Source organism: Symphalangus syndactylus, chromosome 1 (genome assembly GCF_028878055.3).
Source record: "Symphalangus syndactylus isolate Jambi chromosome 1, NHGRI_mSymSyn1-v2.1_pri, whole genome shotgun sequence".
Lineage (NCBI taxonomy): Eukaryota > Metazoa > Chordata > Mammalia > Primates > Hylobatidae > Symphalangus > Symphalangus syndactylus.
This window is the reverse complement of record NC_072423.2, coordinates 54,362,038-54,377,625: the sequence shown is the minus strand read 5'-3', so window position 1 is coordinate 54,377,625 and position 15,588 is coordinate 54,362,038. Positions and strand designations below refer to the sequence as shown.

The following is a 15,588-nucleotide window of genomic DNA, read 5'->3' as shown; positions in this document are numbered from 1 at the left end:
ACTCAGCCTCCGGAGCTCCACATGGCTCCTTTCTTTCCTTTTACTGCTATATATGAAATTCATGCGAGTAGGCCATATTATGGTCTCCACAATTTACAGGATTTATGAAGAACTTTGAACATACTCCTAAAATATCAAGGATCTATCGTGTTGTTTACATTTTCAGTATCTGTGACCCTGCTGCAACATTTGAGAAGAACTGTTTTCAGTTTGGAATAAAATACCATATGCAATCCTATCAGGGATACAGTGTTTCTTAGTAGTTATTTTCTGAATCCTGGCTATAATACTCCAGAAACTTAAAAGGAATTAAAAGCTATCATGGGGCAAATCTCTCAGGCAGAAACAGGAAAACTTTCATTCATATTCTCAACACAATTTTTTAGCATCTGCTAGGTGGAGACATTATTCTAGATGCTGGAGATCCATCAATTAATGGAATTAACACAAATTTCTGTTCTCCCAAAGCTTACATTCCAGCAGGAGATGGATACTATAATACATGAGTAAGAGTATACCCTGGTAGAAGGTGAGAAGTGCTATTAAATTTAGGGCAGGGTGTGGGGGATGGAGAGTGCAGAGAGACCAGTCAGTATTGCTGAGATGGTGACCTTTGGTGTAGGTGAGGGAGGGTCGTGCTTGGTAGTTGCAGGTAGAGGTCTCAGAATTCTAAGACTAGGCAATAGTCTGCCCAAAGATTCTCAGGTGGGTGGGGTGCCTGCCTGGCATGCTGCCACTAAGGCTGGAGTGGGACAAGGGAAGAGGGAAAAGAAAGAGCAGAAGCAGGTGGTCAGACTGTATATGGCTTTTAAGGAGTTGCAGTCTTCACCTGAGTGGAATGGGGATTTGAGTGGAGAGGAGGTGATCTAACCAATGCTACAGAAGGATCCCTCTAGCTGGCATGTTGAGAAGACCATAAAGGTGCAAGGCACAGAGGCAAGCGACACCAGGTAGAAGGCTCCTACAATAATTCAGGTATGACATGGCAGGGGCTGGGAAGTGGTTAGAAAGTGTGAGGACTCCGGCCTGAACAACTCCGAACAGAGCTGACATTGACTGAGACAGGGCACCTTTGGAGGGTGAAGGGAGGATCAGGAGTTCAGTCTGGACAGGTAAGTCTGAGATGTCTATTGGACATGCAAACAGAGATGTTCAAAAAGTTCTTAGATACACACGGAAGTGTGGAGGTCAGGAGAGAAATCTGGCTGGAAAGAATAAATCAGGCAATCATCGGCTAACAGACGCTATTTGAAGCCATGAAATTTTGATGATGATGACCATGGGCTTGAGTGTGGACAGAGAAGAGGTCTAAGGTTTGAGTCCTGGGAGACTGAGAAAGACTGGCCAGGGGAGTGAGAGGAAAACCAAGAGGGGTGCATCCAAGAAGCCAGGTGATCTGATTCCTCCCATGAACGGGGAGTGGGTGTCAAATGCTGCTTACAGGACAGTGAAATGAGGACTGAAAACTGTAGGATTCAGCAACTTGTATTTAATTGAGGACTTCAAGAAGAGCAGCAGAAGAGCTGGGCTAAAAGCTTGGCTGAACTGGATTGAAGGCAGCCTGGGAAGAGAGAGAAACCAGAAATAATAAGAATAGGCACCAGATATTTTGGGAGTTCTGCTATAAAATAGAGAAGAGAGATGGAACAGAGGCTACTGAGAGGAAGCAGAAGTGAGATGTAGGGAATGTTTTTATTTTCCTCAGTATGATGGGAGAAGAAACAAGCATGCGTGCATGCTGATGGGAATGACCAGCAGAGGGGGACAAGGTGATGACAGGAGAAATGATTGGAACCCAATCGTTGAGCAGGAAGAGAACGTGCATCTGATGTTGAAATGGAGGAGCTGCCTTCAGACAGGAGCACAGGCCATTCATCTCCAGCTCCAAGAGATGCAGCAGTAGAAGCTGTTGGAAGCTTCCAATTTTTCCAGCCAAAGCTGGAAGGAAGGCATCGGTTGAGAATAAGGTTGAGAGAGGAGTTGTTAGAGGGTTAAGGAAAGACGAGAAGGTTGCAATGTAATATGATTGCTGGGCAGCATTTTTTAAGTTCCTACTTGAGGTTCATGGTCATTAATTAAAAGTAAAACCACAGAGTACGGTTGTGTTTTTGTCCAGCCAAGGTCAGATGCACAGAGGCTGGCACAAAATAGCCAGAGATTCGGATTCAGCCAGAGCTGAGACTACCAAGTGAATATGAGAAGTGAGAGGGGCAAAGGAGTCAGGATGTCACAGGGAGCAATTATGCCACTTGACCATGGACCCTGAGCTGGATAAAATGGGCACAAGATCCTGGGTGGGAGGGAAGTGGGTCCAGGAAAAAAGTAGTGGGATCAATGGATAATGGATTTTGATGGAATTGAGTTTTGAACCCTAGAGGGAGTGAGCTCAAAAGCCATGCAGAGGAGAGAAGTCAGTGCATGCAGTTGAGAAAATGGAAGGATGGAGTTGTTGGTTATGATGTGGTCTAAGGAGGGACCATGTCTGCTAAAGGTTGAGATAGCAAACAGTTAAATGACTGAGAAGCCCAGGGGTATTAAAAGGATCATATTTTCAAGGAAAATCCTCCTTGATAAGAAGAGGAGTATTTCTGGAGAGAATAACAGCGAGCCAGGAACTAAAATTATGTCACAATGAGGACAGAATCCTAGGCTTGGTAGGTAACCAACAACGATGGGGTAGTGGGTGATACAATCTGATGAACAAGAGGTTTAAAGTCTGGTGGACAAGCGGTTTAAAGCAAAGAGTTTTTAGGGAATTGTGAAGTGGAATGGTAAAGGTGATGAGGACGAATAAAGAGACCACTTACACTCCTCTACTTTGGGGCAAAAAATAGAGCTGCCACCTGAAAGGGCTTCTCTCAGGGAATATCCAAGTTTGGGTTTAACAAGATAAAAGTAATTTCAGAGAAGGCTTTAAGGATACAGAGGTTTTGCTGGTGATGGACCAGAAGGGAGCAGTTTTCAGGCGTTAAGAGGTAGGTGACGAGGACAACACAGAGGATGAACCTAGACATGAAAGAACAGCTCATACAACACGTAGAAATATGTAGAGGTATGAATAATACATTTGAATATACAGTATGAATATGTTACAGTACATATTTTGACAAAAAATAAGTTTTTTTTAAAATAAGGCAATTTCAAAATAATACTTATTTAAACAAATTCTGTCACAAGTTAAACTTTTCATTTGTCTCTATTCTTACCTGATTCATGCACAAATTCTTAACAATTATGGTGTTCTACAGTTTTACACTGTGCCCTTGCCCACTGAGCCGAGCATTTCTCCATACAATGACACCCGTGTCTGCATAGCATTTCATAAAGGATTTAACTGTTTTTCCATTCTTACATGATTAGTCTAAGTTAGACAGATGCCTAATTTAAATGCAGACTCTGCCACTTTCAAGTTTTGTGGTGCTGGCAAGTTACAAATCCACTTGAGTCTTGATTCCTCACCTGTAAAATGGGGACACTTCAAGGGCCGCCATGAGGATTAAATGATATGATGCATCCAAAGTATTTAGCATGAGTGCACATTCAACAACTCCTAGCTTCTATTCCTCTTCTCAAGATGCATACAGATTGTCATTTCTTGGGTCACTTTTTTTTTTTTTTTTTTGAGATGGAGTCTCGCTCTGTCTCCCAGGCTGGAGTGCAATGCTGCGATCTCAGCTCACTGCAACCTCTGCCTTCTAGGTTCAAGCCATTCTCCTGCCTCAGCCTCCCGAGTAGCTGGGATTACAGGCATGCACCACCATGCCTGGCTAATTTTTGTATTTTTAGTAGAGACGGGGTTTCACCATGTTGGTCAGGCTGGTCTCAAACTCCTGACCTCGTGATCCACCTGCCTCAGCCTCCCAAAGTGCTGGGATTACAGGCGTGACCCACCGCACCTGGTCAAATTTTTTGATTAAGAAATTATAGATTTGGAATATGAACACAATTCAAGCTATCATTAAGCCAGGTATACTTTCATGAAAACCTGCAAATGGTATCTTTTCAATAGTATTTAGTAAGTTTTAATTTATTTCAATTTTATGATCAATATTTTAGAAAAATGTCTCAAGATGCAGGGATTCCTATGTATGCCAAACACTCATTGAGTAGTCTACAGATGCTCAATCTCTGAGGTAAGAGGTTACCTGAAAGCATCATGCCTGTAATAAATTTCATTCTGTCCCTTCAGAAATGTACTCACAGGCCAAGGATGCATCACTGCACCCTAATATATCAAACATTACACTATAGACTATCTAGCAGATATAGATACACTATAGTGCTATCTAGCAGAAATATAACAAGCCACATGTGCAATTATATATTTTCTAGTAGCCACATTTAAAAAGAGGTAAAATTTAAATAACATTTTATTTAAACCAATACATCTAAATTCAATATAAACATCAATTTATATATATATTTATATACATATATATATATGTATGTGTGTATACACTCTTGCATTAAGTCTTTTAAATCTGGTGTATGTTTTACACTTAGGGATCACCTCAGTTCAGACTAGCCACATTTCAAATGCTCAACAGCTCCATGTGGCTATTGGCTGTCATACTGGACAGTCGGTGCAGGTCTAGAATATCTCAGCATTCCCTTAAAACTGTGATTGCAGGTACTGTTCAAGTCCTTAAATAAAGATTACATGATAGAATCCTCTTAGGGAAAAAGATGTATTTCCTGAAAAAGAAGAATGTTTCTTCTCATGAAATAAGAAGAGCTTTGGAATTCCTATTTTCCTTTTTGCCCTGTTTGCCATGATTGCTGATATTTTGGCTTAAATAACAGAGTCTTGGTTTCTTGATGTAACCACCTTTATCCCCTTGTCTCCCAACTTGGGTTCTTGTTCTTTAATTATTTTTCTATTGTGTCTGTGATCTTGTACTATCAGCAGCCTCAAACATATTTTGGCATATAGAACAAATGAATAATCATTTTTGGTATGGTCATAGGGTCCATATTAAGTGACATAGTCACCTGTGTTTTGTCATCCTGTTGGACAGGAAGACTTCAGAATCACATATACATGGGAGCATGTACAAGAAATTCTACTGAGAATGATGAACACACACAGATAAGAGAAAAAGGAAAAAAACTAACAGCTAAATATGACCAAATGCTACAACTTTTAACATTTATGCACATAGTATATCAGATTAACAGGTTCCTTTCATTTGTTCTTTCAATTGTTTAGTGAATACTCAATTGTCAGTTAGTTTCTCTCTTCTCTTTTCCATAGTGTTTTCAGATTGTCCTGGAAGATTTTAATTTACATATTTGTGTACACATATTATAAACATTCCCCTGTGATGTTAAATTATTGAAAACCAAATACTATCTTACATTTATTTATTTTTGAGACAAGGTCTGGCTCTATTGCCCAGGCTGGAGTGCAGTGGTACCATCTTGGCTCACTGGCTCCCCAGACTCAAGCCATCCTCTCACCTCAGCCTCCTAAGTAGCTGGGACTGCAGGCACATGCCACCACACCCAGCTAATTGTTGTATTTTTTTGTAGAGACGGGGTTTTGCCATGTTGCCCAGGATAGTCTCAAACTTGTGAGCCTAAGCAATCTGCCCACCTCAGCCTCCCAAAGTACGCTGGGATTACAGGTGTGAGCCACCGTACGCGGCCCTACTTTGCATTTCTTGCGCCCCACAAATGTCTTTAGAATAGAAATAGCTAAAACCTATAAAATATTTTCATCATGTTTAAACACTAGGTCACAATACACATGCAACTTCCTATTGCAGGAGTTGGCAAACTTGTTCTGTAAATATTTTAGGTTTCACAAGCTAAACAGTCTCTATTCACATCTACTCAACTCTGGCCACGTAGGGCAAAATCAGCCATAGACAACACGCAAATGAGTAAGAGCAGCTGTGCTCCAAAAAACTTTATTTACGAAAACAGGCCATAGTGTGCTAACCTCTGTCCTGCTGGAGGGAGTGGAAAGTATAGGTCAGGGCAGTGGCAAGACAAGACATTAGAAGTGAAAATGGGCCAGGCGCAGTGGCTCACGCCTCTAATCCCAGCACTTTGGCAGGCCGAAGCGGACAGATCACTGAAGGCCAGGAGTTCAAGACCAACCTGGCCAACATGGTGAAACCTTGTCTCTACTAAAAATACAAAAATTAGCCTGGAATGGTGGCACATGCTTGTGATCCCAGCTACTCAGGAGGCTGAGGCAGGAGAATCGCTTGAACCCAGGAGGCACAGGTTGCAGTGAGCTGAGATTGCATCACTGCATTCCAACCTGGGCGACGGAGCTCTGTCTCACTCTCACACACACACACACACACACGCAAAGCAAAGCAAAGCAAAGCAAAGCAAAGCAAAGCAAAGCAAAGCAAAGCAAAGCAAGTGACTAGTCCTTTTATTGTATACCACTGAACAGTCATACCAGGGTCTCTTGTAAGGTACCTGAAATCACATTCTAAGTTGCCCATGTTTGTCTCTGAACGGCAGTTTTCCCTTTAAATAGGAGTCTAATATCAACAAGTAAAAGCTGCCTACATTAAAAGAATAATGTAAATAACCAGCAAACATGAAGGCCTGCATTTTCTCACTGTGTTTTGCAAGAGAAAATTTCTATGAACTTTTATTTTGCTGCTGTTTTTTTTTTTTTTTTTTTTTTTAAAGATTGTAACATTCTCAGATTAGCCAACGTTAAGTACTCTGGGAAAAATGCTGAGTATTACTACCTCCTCGGTGATTGATGTGGCCTGGAAATCGGAACTTGTTGGAGTCAAATCTTGGAGACAATCTAAAGAGTTAAGAGCCAGTTTCCTGCCAAAAGTGAAATCAATTTACATGACACATATTCCCACAATCCCCACATGGAGGAACTAATTTTTTAACAGACCATTTCACGAATAACAGAGTCTTTGTGCCACCAAATAAAAACATTTGGAGATTGTTGAAACATCTGTTCTGAGATGTTACTGTCAAACTCTGTTCTTGAAAGGGAGGAAGCTGCATTGTCTTTCAGGAGCTTTGATGATTTCATAAAATGTCTCCATTGTAAGAGCTGTTCCATCTGCAGGCCCCTGAAAGTTCCCGGAACAAATTCAACACCAATGACATGCTCGCTGATTATGGTTTAAATAAATTTATGGTAATATTTAAAAAGCAAAGATGGAAGCTATATTTCATGATGTATTTCTAAAACTGTATTTCATAACTGACATTATGAAATAACCGTCATCTAGAAAATATCCATTTTGTGTGTGCCCCTCAAGATAGCCACAGTGAGTTATTTCAGAAAGGATAACACATCAGCTAAGACGCTCCAAATCCTTCCTTCATCTAAGTTTCGATCATCTGTATGGGGCTGAAGGGACTAAACTTCACTCTCCTTTACTTACAGGGAAAGGTCACTTGTCAGAAATGAAAAATGGAAACAAACTTTGCTAATTAAGAAGAAACAATGCCGAGGTATGAAGAAATAAAAGGGAAACTTACAGGTGGTCAAATTTAGGTCTGTCCAGTTTGCTTCTGGTTGGGAAGTTAGGGTTAGTGCCACCGGTGAAGTTGCAGCTCCCCATGATGTGTGCCTCACTGTTCGCCATCACCACTGGCAGTCAGCACGACCTGTGGTGGGCCCTCTTTTGCAGCTATAGTTTTACTGTCTGCCATCCCTTCAGCACGGCAGTCTACTTTGTGTATCAAATAAAAAGAAATGGAATGACAGCTGAGGCCCACAGTGTCCATCTGTGGACCCACAACTCAAGTGAGCAACATTCTGTTGTCATCTCCTCCATAACTGGGAGCAGAAAAATGTTGCTGAAACCAGCCCAAAATGATAAAGTAGAAAAGAAAGCAAGAGCAACAGAAATGGCACCAGAACACCAAAGAAACCTAAAAATGGCTAATGTGAGGAAAAAAAATAACCAAAGGGAAGCCTAGAATGTTGAAAATGCCATGAAGGGGAGGGTCTAGGTCTGTGATTCAGTGTGGTACCTCCAGCATCACACCACACATGGCATAAAGCAGGTGCTCACTAAATAGTGAATGAATGAACTTTTCTTCTCTTACCTTTTTCAGAGACAGGCCACAGACAAAGTTAGATGCTTCCAAGTCAACTGTACAAATGAAATGCATTTAAAATGGCTCAAATAACTGGCCCTTCAAACCACTGGCCCATATCCAAATGTGAAGAGATCGGCAATTCTCAAGTGACAGAAACAACTAGCCAGTTGCCATTTTTCAATAAGTAAATAAACCTGGGTAGGAATGTGGACTCACAAAACAATACCAAAGTTCAAACACACTCTTGTATTTTAATCTTATGTATGCATGTAAGCTAGAGTTTCTGTAGGATTAAAATGTAAAAGTAGGACTGCCCCATAAAAGATATGCAGCACTTCATTTTGTATGGCACCAACCAATATATATTGCCTTTTTAACCTTTGTATAAATGTTCACCTCCACTAAGTGTATGAAACCTCATTTACCTAAACCCTTCATCAACAGCGAATGCTACCTCACTTCTCTTTCCTTGAGTAAGGTGGAAGACTTTTAAAGAGTGCCTAACGTATGTACATGCCAAAAAAATCCAAATAGTACTAGAGGGTGTAGGGTGAAAAAGTAAGTCTCCCTCCCAATCTTACCCTCAGATCTTCTTGCTGAAGCAGCTGCTATATAGTCTCTTGTACATCTGTCCAGAGGCAGTATCTGATATAGTATACACAAATAATGCTACCCTTTTCAAAACAAATGGTTGCATTCTGTACAGTTATTCCATCACTGAATAAAAATCTGTCTCATTCTTTAAAAGAACTGTACATTATTTCATCCCATGCATATACCATAACTAATTTAACCAGTCTGCTATTGATGGACACCCACATTTATTCCAATCTTTTGCAGCCACAGTGATATTGAAGTTAAATATGCTTGTCCTGAAGGCTTTGAGTACTTAGTCCAAGCACATTGGTGGGAAAATGCCTAAATGAGGAATTGCTGAGCCAAAGGGTAAATGCATTTTTATTCTTGATACATATTGTCAAACTAAGAGGTCTGTGTCCACTTACATTCTTACAACAATGCGTTTGCTCATGCTTTTCTTAATAGTTCATTACCAAACTGAAAAATTATCATTGCCAATCCAACAGGTGAAAAATAGCATCCCATTGGGATTGTAATTGTGTTTTTCTCATTATAAAGGATATAATTCTTTTTATAAGTAATCTATATTTCATATTATGGGACTTTTCTGTTCATTTTCTTATTCTCAATCTTTGAAATTTCTGCTGATCTTAATCATAGTCTTAATGATAAAAACAAAAACTTGAAATTCTACAACATAATCTATTTTAAAATCTGATTCCCTACATCACTTGAAGTTAGTTCCTAAAATTACTATTTTTTCATGGCGGAGGAAGTGGAAGTGGAGTTGGGGGAAAGGAGGGGTAAGGAACAAGTCTCAATACAAAGTCTCAAAACATACAACCATAGAGAATTGGAATTAAAACCAAAGAAAAGAAGGCATCAATCAAAAATAATGAACTGCACCACAGATAATCTGTGGTTATTTCTATTTATTTCTCCATCTGAGATTTTATAAAGCAAGTGGTCAGACCATTACTTTCAATTCTGAAACTCCATTCTTGAACTTAACTAGGCCCAGAATTCAAAACTGAACCATTCTGGGATCTATGTTCTAAGCAGCGAAACCATTTCACACCATCCAAATTGGTTTCCCTGTTTTTTTGAAAATGGGAAGACTGCATTTTTCATTGTATCTCACTGGTTAATTGCTTCTTCAGAATTACCAGAAGTTTTCTGGGACAAATTTATCATAAACATGATGGAACCTAGAAAGGTCTTAGATTGAACATGGTTGCTAATACATTATGAAATCTTGGCACTTCTTTCTTTGAAATCTCTTAGTCCAGAGCACTCACTGCTACTATTCCGGTTTTGATTCTCATCACTTTGTAATGGTATTACTGCTTCACATTTTAAGCCCGTTTCCATCTCTGCCCTTCCATTATCACATTATTCACCTTAAAATACAACCTAAAACAAATCCATCTCACTCAAGAACCTAAGTGTTCCATAAACACTCGTAGAATAAATGAATAAATAAACATATAATAGCTCTTTAATCTCTAACCACCAAGCCCAGACTCCTCTGCCTCGGCTTTTATTTAAGTCCCTCCATGATCTGGCTCCACTTAGCTTATGCAAACATTTCCCCACCATCTGTGCAACCAGTACTCACTCTTTCCCTTTTGCCTTTGCTCATGCTCTTTTCTCAGTCTTTGCAAAAATATCGACCCTTTTAATGACATTCTGAGTTCTGTGCATGGCCGTCTTCCTCTCATTCTGCTTCTTTTCTCACTCTCTTAGCTCTCCTGGGGGAACTCCTCTATCATCTTGGCTCCAAGGACCACCCATATAAGTTGACAATACGTCAACCTTTCTCTCCAGCAGGATCTCTCCTAAATTCCACATCAGCCTATCCAATACCTGGTACACTTCTCCAATGGCTCTCCCACAAAAATCTCAAAATCAAAATATGCAAAACTAAAATCATCTTTTTACTTCCTGAATCAAGCAACCATACAAGTCAGAAAGGATGGTCATCCTTGACACTTTCTATTCCCTAATCTCTCACATTCAATTACTGTCAACTTCAACTCCATTCTTTTTCTTACATAGATCAAATCCTTTCTGTCTCCACTGCTACCACATATTCCCAATCACAGCATCTCTCACTTTGGCCAGTTTTCCTAGTTGATTGTCTTGCCTCTAGATTTCCACCCCAGGAAACCATCCTTACACCATTGCTTAAAATTCAAATCTAACCATATTTCAATTTAGGATACTTTGCACAGGATTTATGTACAATGGGATTATTGGTCATGATGTGGGTAGGCTATAGGGGAACCACAGTGATAATCTGGGGATAGTATCAGAGAAGATGTCACCACCACTGGACTCAAGGGACAAGGGAGGGACTAGTTATGGAAACAAAGAGTTGTATAAATACCCTGGCTTTGAGAAAAGGAGAGGCAGCTGGCTCTAGTGATTTTTTTAAGGAAGGAAGCCAACAGAGAAAAAAGACCTCGACCTCGCTCTGTTCCTGCCCATCTCTGGCTGAGGCTATTTAGCCACTGGCTGAAACTAAAAGGCATGACAGTCTGCTGATATAACCCTACAGGTTAGCCTCTGGGGTGGAGCAGGGTAGAGGTGGTAGAGAGTAGATTTGCAGGAGGGGTGGCATATAGGAGATGTGTATACAGGCCCTCCAAGATCTGGCTCTCACTTTCTTCTCATCGTGCTAAAACCCATCTAGATCCATCCACAGCGAACTATAGAATGCACCATCTGGAATACCCTTCCTCTATTCCCAGATTTCACCAATCTATTTATTTTCCAAAATCAATTCACTTATTACCTAAACTATAAAGATTGGGGTCAGTTACATACCTGAAAGAATCTTATCTTTTGAATGACTGTATTATCTACAGATTTTTATCAAAGCATGTATAGTATTTTATTGTCCTTATTTGTTTTCTTGTCTTTGTAAACTAACCAGTAAACTTTCTAAAGAAAGCAGATGTGTCAATCACCTTTTTATTCCCAGTACTCTATACTGGGCAAGACACACAGAAGGTGCCTAATAAATGATGGCTGAATGAAGGAACTTAAGAGCCAGCTCAAGTCCAACATAATCTATGAAGTGTTCCTTGACAACTTCAGCTCAAATGATTTTCATTTATGTTGATTACCAGAGTCTATTTACCGATTCTCTACTTATTTTACTTCCTTTTGTGCTGTTTTCTTAATTAGACTACAGTGCCCTAACAGCTGGAATCATGCCTTCTGCTTCTCTGATACCTGAGTCTGAGTCCAAACTAGAAACTGAATAAATGCTTTCTTTGAAGAGTAGGTGTTTAGAGCAGGAGAAATATATATTTTTGGGAGTCTCGAACTCAAATACTTATGAGACCACAAAGTCTTGCAAATTGGTAAAATTGATAAAAGTAGAAATGATGACCTCATAGCTCCAGCACCTGCTGGTTCCCAGAGGCAGGAAATTTTTATGTAAATGTGTTCAACTTTTAATGGTTTTTAATAGTTGGCTCAAATAAAAAATGTCACCCAGCCCCAAAACTGCTCTACATTTCTTAAAGAGAGTCAGGCATAGGTGTGGATTGAGCAAGGGCTTATAACATCACTGATCTAGCTGATGCTATTGTATTTGTGAATGGGTTAATGTTGGTCAAGAAATGTGTGGGAAGTCTAGGGTCCAGGAACTCTTCATTCTACCTTCATTTGAAACCATGGTCCTGAAGTGGAAGGCTACTCTTTACAGCTTTTAGCATAAGCATTATGAGAAAGCTCATTTAAGACCTATACTACTGGCTGGGCACAGTGGCTCACACCTGTAATCCCAGCACTTTGGGAGGCCAAGGTGGGCAGATCACTTGAGGCCAGGAGTTCGAGACCAGCCTGGCCAACATGGTGTGCTTAGCCAACTTAGCCAAGTGTAGTGGTGTGCACCTGTAATCCCAGATACTTGGGAGGCTGACACAGTACACAGTAGAAACCCTTGAGCCCAAGAGGCAGAGGTTGCAGTGGGCCAAAATTGCGCCACTGCACTCCAGCCTGGGTGACAGAGTAAGACCCTGTCTCAAATAAATAAATAAATAAATAAATAAATAAATAATCAATCAAGGTTCCAATATGTAAAAAGCAATTTTGAGGATGAACCTTTCGGTGAAATATAAAATGATCCATTTTTTAATCTACATAAAAAATTAAGAGCAGCAAAAATTAAACTTTAATTTTTACTCATAGAATTTTCAGTTATTTAGTATGAAAAGAAAAGGGGAAAACAAAGGTGAATAGAAAATATAAAGGGAAGAGAAAAATGGGGAGAGAGGGAGATAGGGAAATAGATACAAAAAGAAAATGAGACACAGAAATTGACCTATGAAAACGACAGTTACACAAATAAACATGATTTCAACCCAGACAAAGGAAAGGAAGACCATGCCAACACAGAGGGACAAAAGATGGACATATGCAACACAAACAGACCTTAAAGCTACGCTGCCATTGTACAACTGCAGGCAAAAGTGAAGGCAAGCTGTGTAGAATCAAAGCTGAGGTGTCTAGGAATTTTCAATACTATGGTGCTTATGCTTCTCTTCTACGCCTTATGGAAGTATTTAGAAAGGAAAAAGAAAGCCAAACTGAGTACACAGAGTGTGAGGCGGGTGAGGAAAACACTCAAGGATTTTAACATTCCACCATTATTTCTCAATTGAAACATGATCCTGTTCTTGGCTTATTTGCTCCCTTTTCCACAGCCTAACAGTAAACTCCCACACACCAGTGGGACCACAGAGGAGAGACAATAATACAAGCAGCTGCTTGAGCTGTGGTTTTCATTAGGAAAAAAAGTGCCTTGATTACGAGAGATTTAGTTTTTAACCTCTGTGCCAAAACCGAAGTGATTAAAACTCCATGTACAGAAACACGAATGGTTTCTTAAAAGTGGAGTATAGAGCACACACAGTATTATCTAAAGAGAATAGGAGGACAGTCCAAATTCTAACACCCACACTGGCTTGTGCATTGACTTGGATATGGGAAAGTTAGCAAAGACACAAAGTAAAATAAAAACATACTCTATAGGTTCTGCATTGCATTTCTGTGAAGGTTAGAGACACATTTTCACCAAAAATTTAAGCTACAAACAGCAAGGCAATCAAGCCATGAAAAGACATGGGGGAAACTTAAATGCCTATTACTAAGTGAAAGATGCCAATCTGAAAAAAATTATACCATGTATGACATTTCTGGAAAAGGCAAAACTATGGAAACAGTAAAATGATCAGTGGTTACCAAGGGTTACGGAGGAGGAATGGATGAATAGGTGGAACACAGAAGTTTTTTATTTTTTAGACAGAGTCTTGCTGTGTAGCCCAGGCTGGAGTGCAGTGGTGCGATCTTGGCTCACTGCAACCTCCGCCTCCTGGGTCCCGGTTCAAGCAATTCTCCTGCCTCAGCCTCCGGAGTAGCTGGGATTACAGGCATGCGCCACCATGCCCAGCTAATTTTTGTATTTTTAGTAGAGACAGGGTTTCACCATATTGGCCAGGTTGGTCTTGAACTCCTGACCTCCTGACCTCCCAAAGTGCTGGGATTACAGGTGTGGCACAGAGGTTTTTTAGGGCAGTGAAAATATTCTGTATGTTACCTTAATGGTAGATGCACGTCATTATACGTTTCTCCAAACTCACAGAATGTACAACAGCAAGAGTGAACCCTAATGTAAACTGTGGACTTTGGGTTATTATGACATGTCACTGCAGGTTCACTGATTGTCACAAATACACCACTCTGGTGCAGGATGTTAATGGTGGAGGCTCTGCGTGTGTGGGGGAAAGGAGTACATGGGAAATCTTACTTTCCTCTCAATTGTGCTGTGAATCTAAAACTGCTCTAAAAAACTAAGCCTTTAAAAAACAGAAAAAAGGAAGGCAACTCCTTAAAGTCCTCCATTTGATTCAAGACTTCAGGTAGGACAGTCTCAGTCAGGCACGTTTTGTTCTCATGGCTCAGCACAGGACTGTTAATTTTGGATTCAACATATACTCACTGATGATCATTTTGCTACCAAATCTTTGCACAGCAGGTAGTGTATTAACTTCCAGAGTTCGAATCCTGGCTTTCCCTCCTATCATGCAACTTTAATTGCATCATATTCTTCTACACCTCCATTTGCTTTCCAGTTCTATAATACAGGACAGTAATATTGACACTGGACTTATGAGGATGACTAAACATATATGAAGGGCTTAACACAGTAAGTGGCACATGACAAGGACTCAATGAGCATGTATGTCAGAGAGAAGTTTAAGTTTGGGATGAAGATACACTTGTCATGAATGAAAAGGAATGTAATCATGCTATTATTCTGATTTACTTACTGAATAGGAGAAATGTTATTAGCTCCTTCTTACAGTAACCCTGAAAAAACTCCTCCAGAATATGAGACATCAAAAAGGATTCTAAATTTGACATACATAAAAAGATGGCACAATCAGTAGTCTGGTAGATAGGAAGAAGAGAGGAAAGAGCTATGCAGAAGGTACTCAGGGTGGCTCACTGCCACCGGGTTGGAGACCCTGGTTATGGGAAAGATAGGGACTGGGAAATAACAAGCGTGATCTTTTCCATGACAAGCTACCTACTAAACTCTCTGCTCAATCCAAGAGCAAATGCAATTAAAATGGCTCATGCTTAAAATATAATTCCTGTAATAAATTTGTCACCATAATGACAGTGGCCTAGAGTCCTGTGCTTGTTAGGAATCAGTCAAAACTGCAGTAAAAATGGAAAGGCTAGTAAAACGCAAAGGCCCTACATTGTAGAGAGCCCCCCACTCTTGCTAAGTCTTTTTCTTTTAATTAAAAAATGGAGAAGAGAAGCAAATAGCCATGTTGCTGCTCTGCTGACCTGCAGCTCCATTTTTGCTAAAGGGCTTAATGAATGAGTATGCTTTCAAACAGTCAATACATACCTTTGTCCCACTCCCAAAATAGCAAA

The 15,588-nt window shown here is 40.1% G+C and overlaps 1 protein-coding gene and 1 long non-coding RNA gene across 3 annotated transcripts in view; one reads left to right on the top strand and one right to left on the bottom strand.

Annotated features, from left to right (window-relative positions):
• Positions 1–15,588, bottom strand: part of GAREM1 (GRB2 associated regulator of MAPK1 subtype 1) — a 216,800-nt gene that overhangs the window by 47,604 nt on the left and 153,608 nt on the right. The window lies entirely within an intron of this gene.
• LOC129458847 (uncharacterized) overlaps positions 8,066–15,588 on the top strand; it is a 34,501-nt gene continuing 26,978 nt past the window's right edge. Inside the window, exons 1-2 of the long non-coding RNA XR_008649750.2 lie at positions 8,066–8,230; positions 8,887–8,991. This is a non-coding gene — a long non-coding RNA (uncharacterized lncRNA). The remainder of the gene's footprint in view (positions 8,231–8,886; positions 8,992–15,588) is intronic.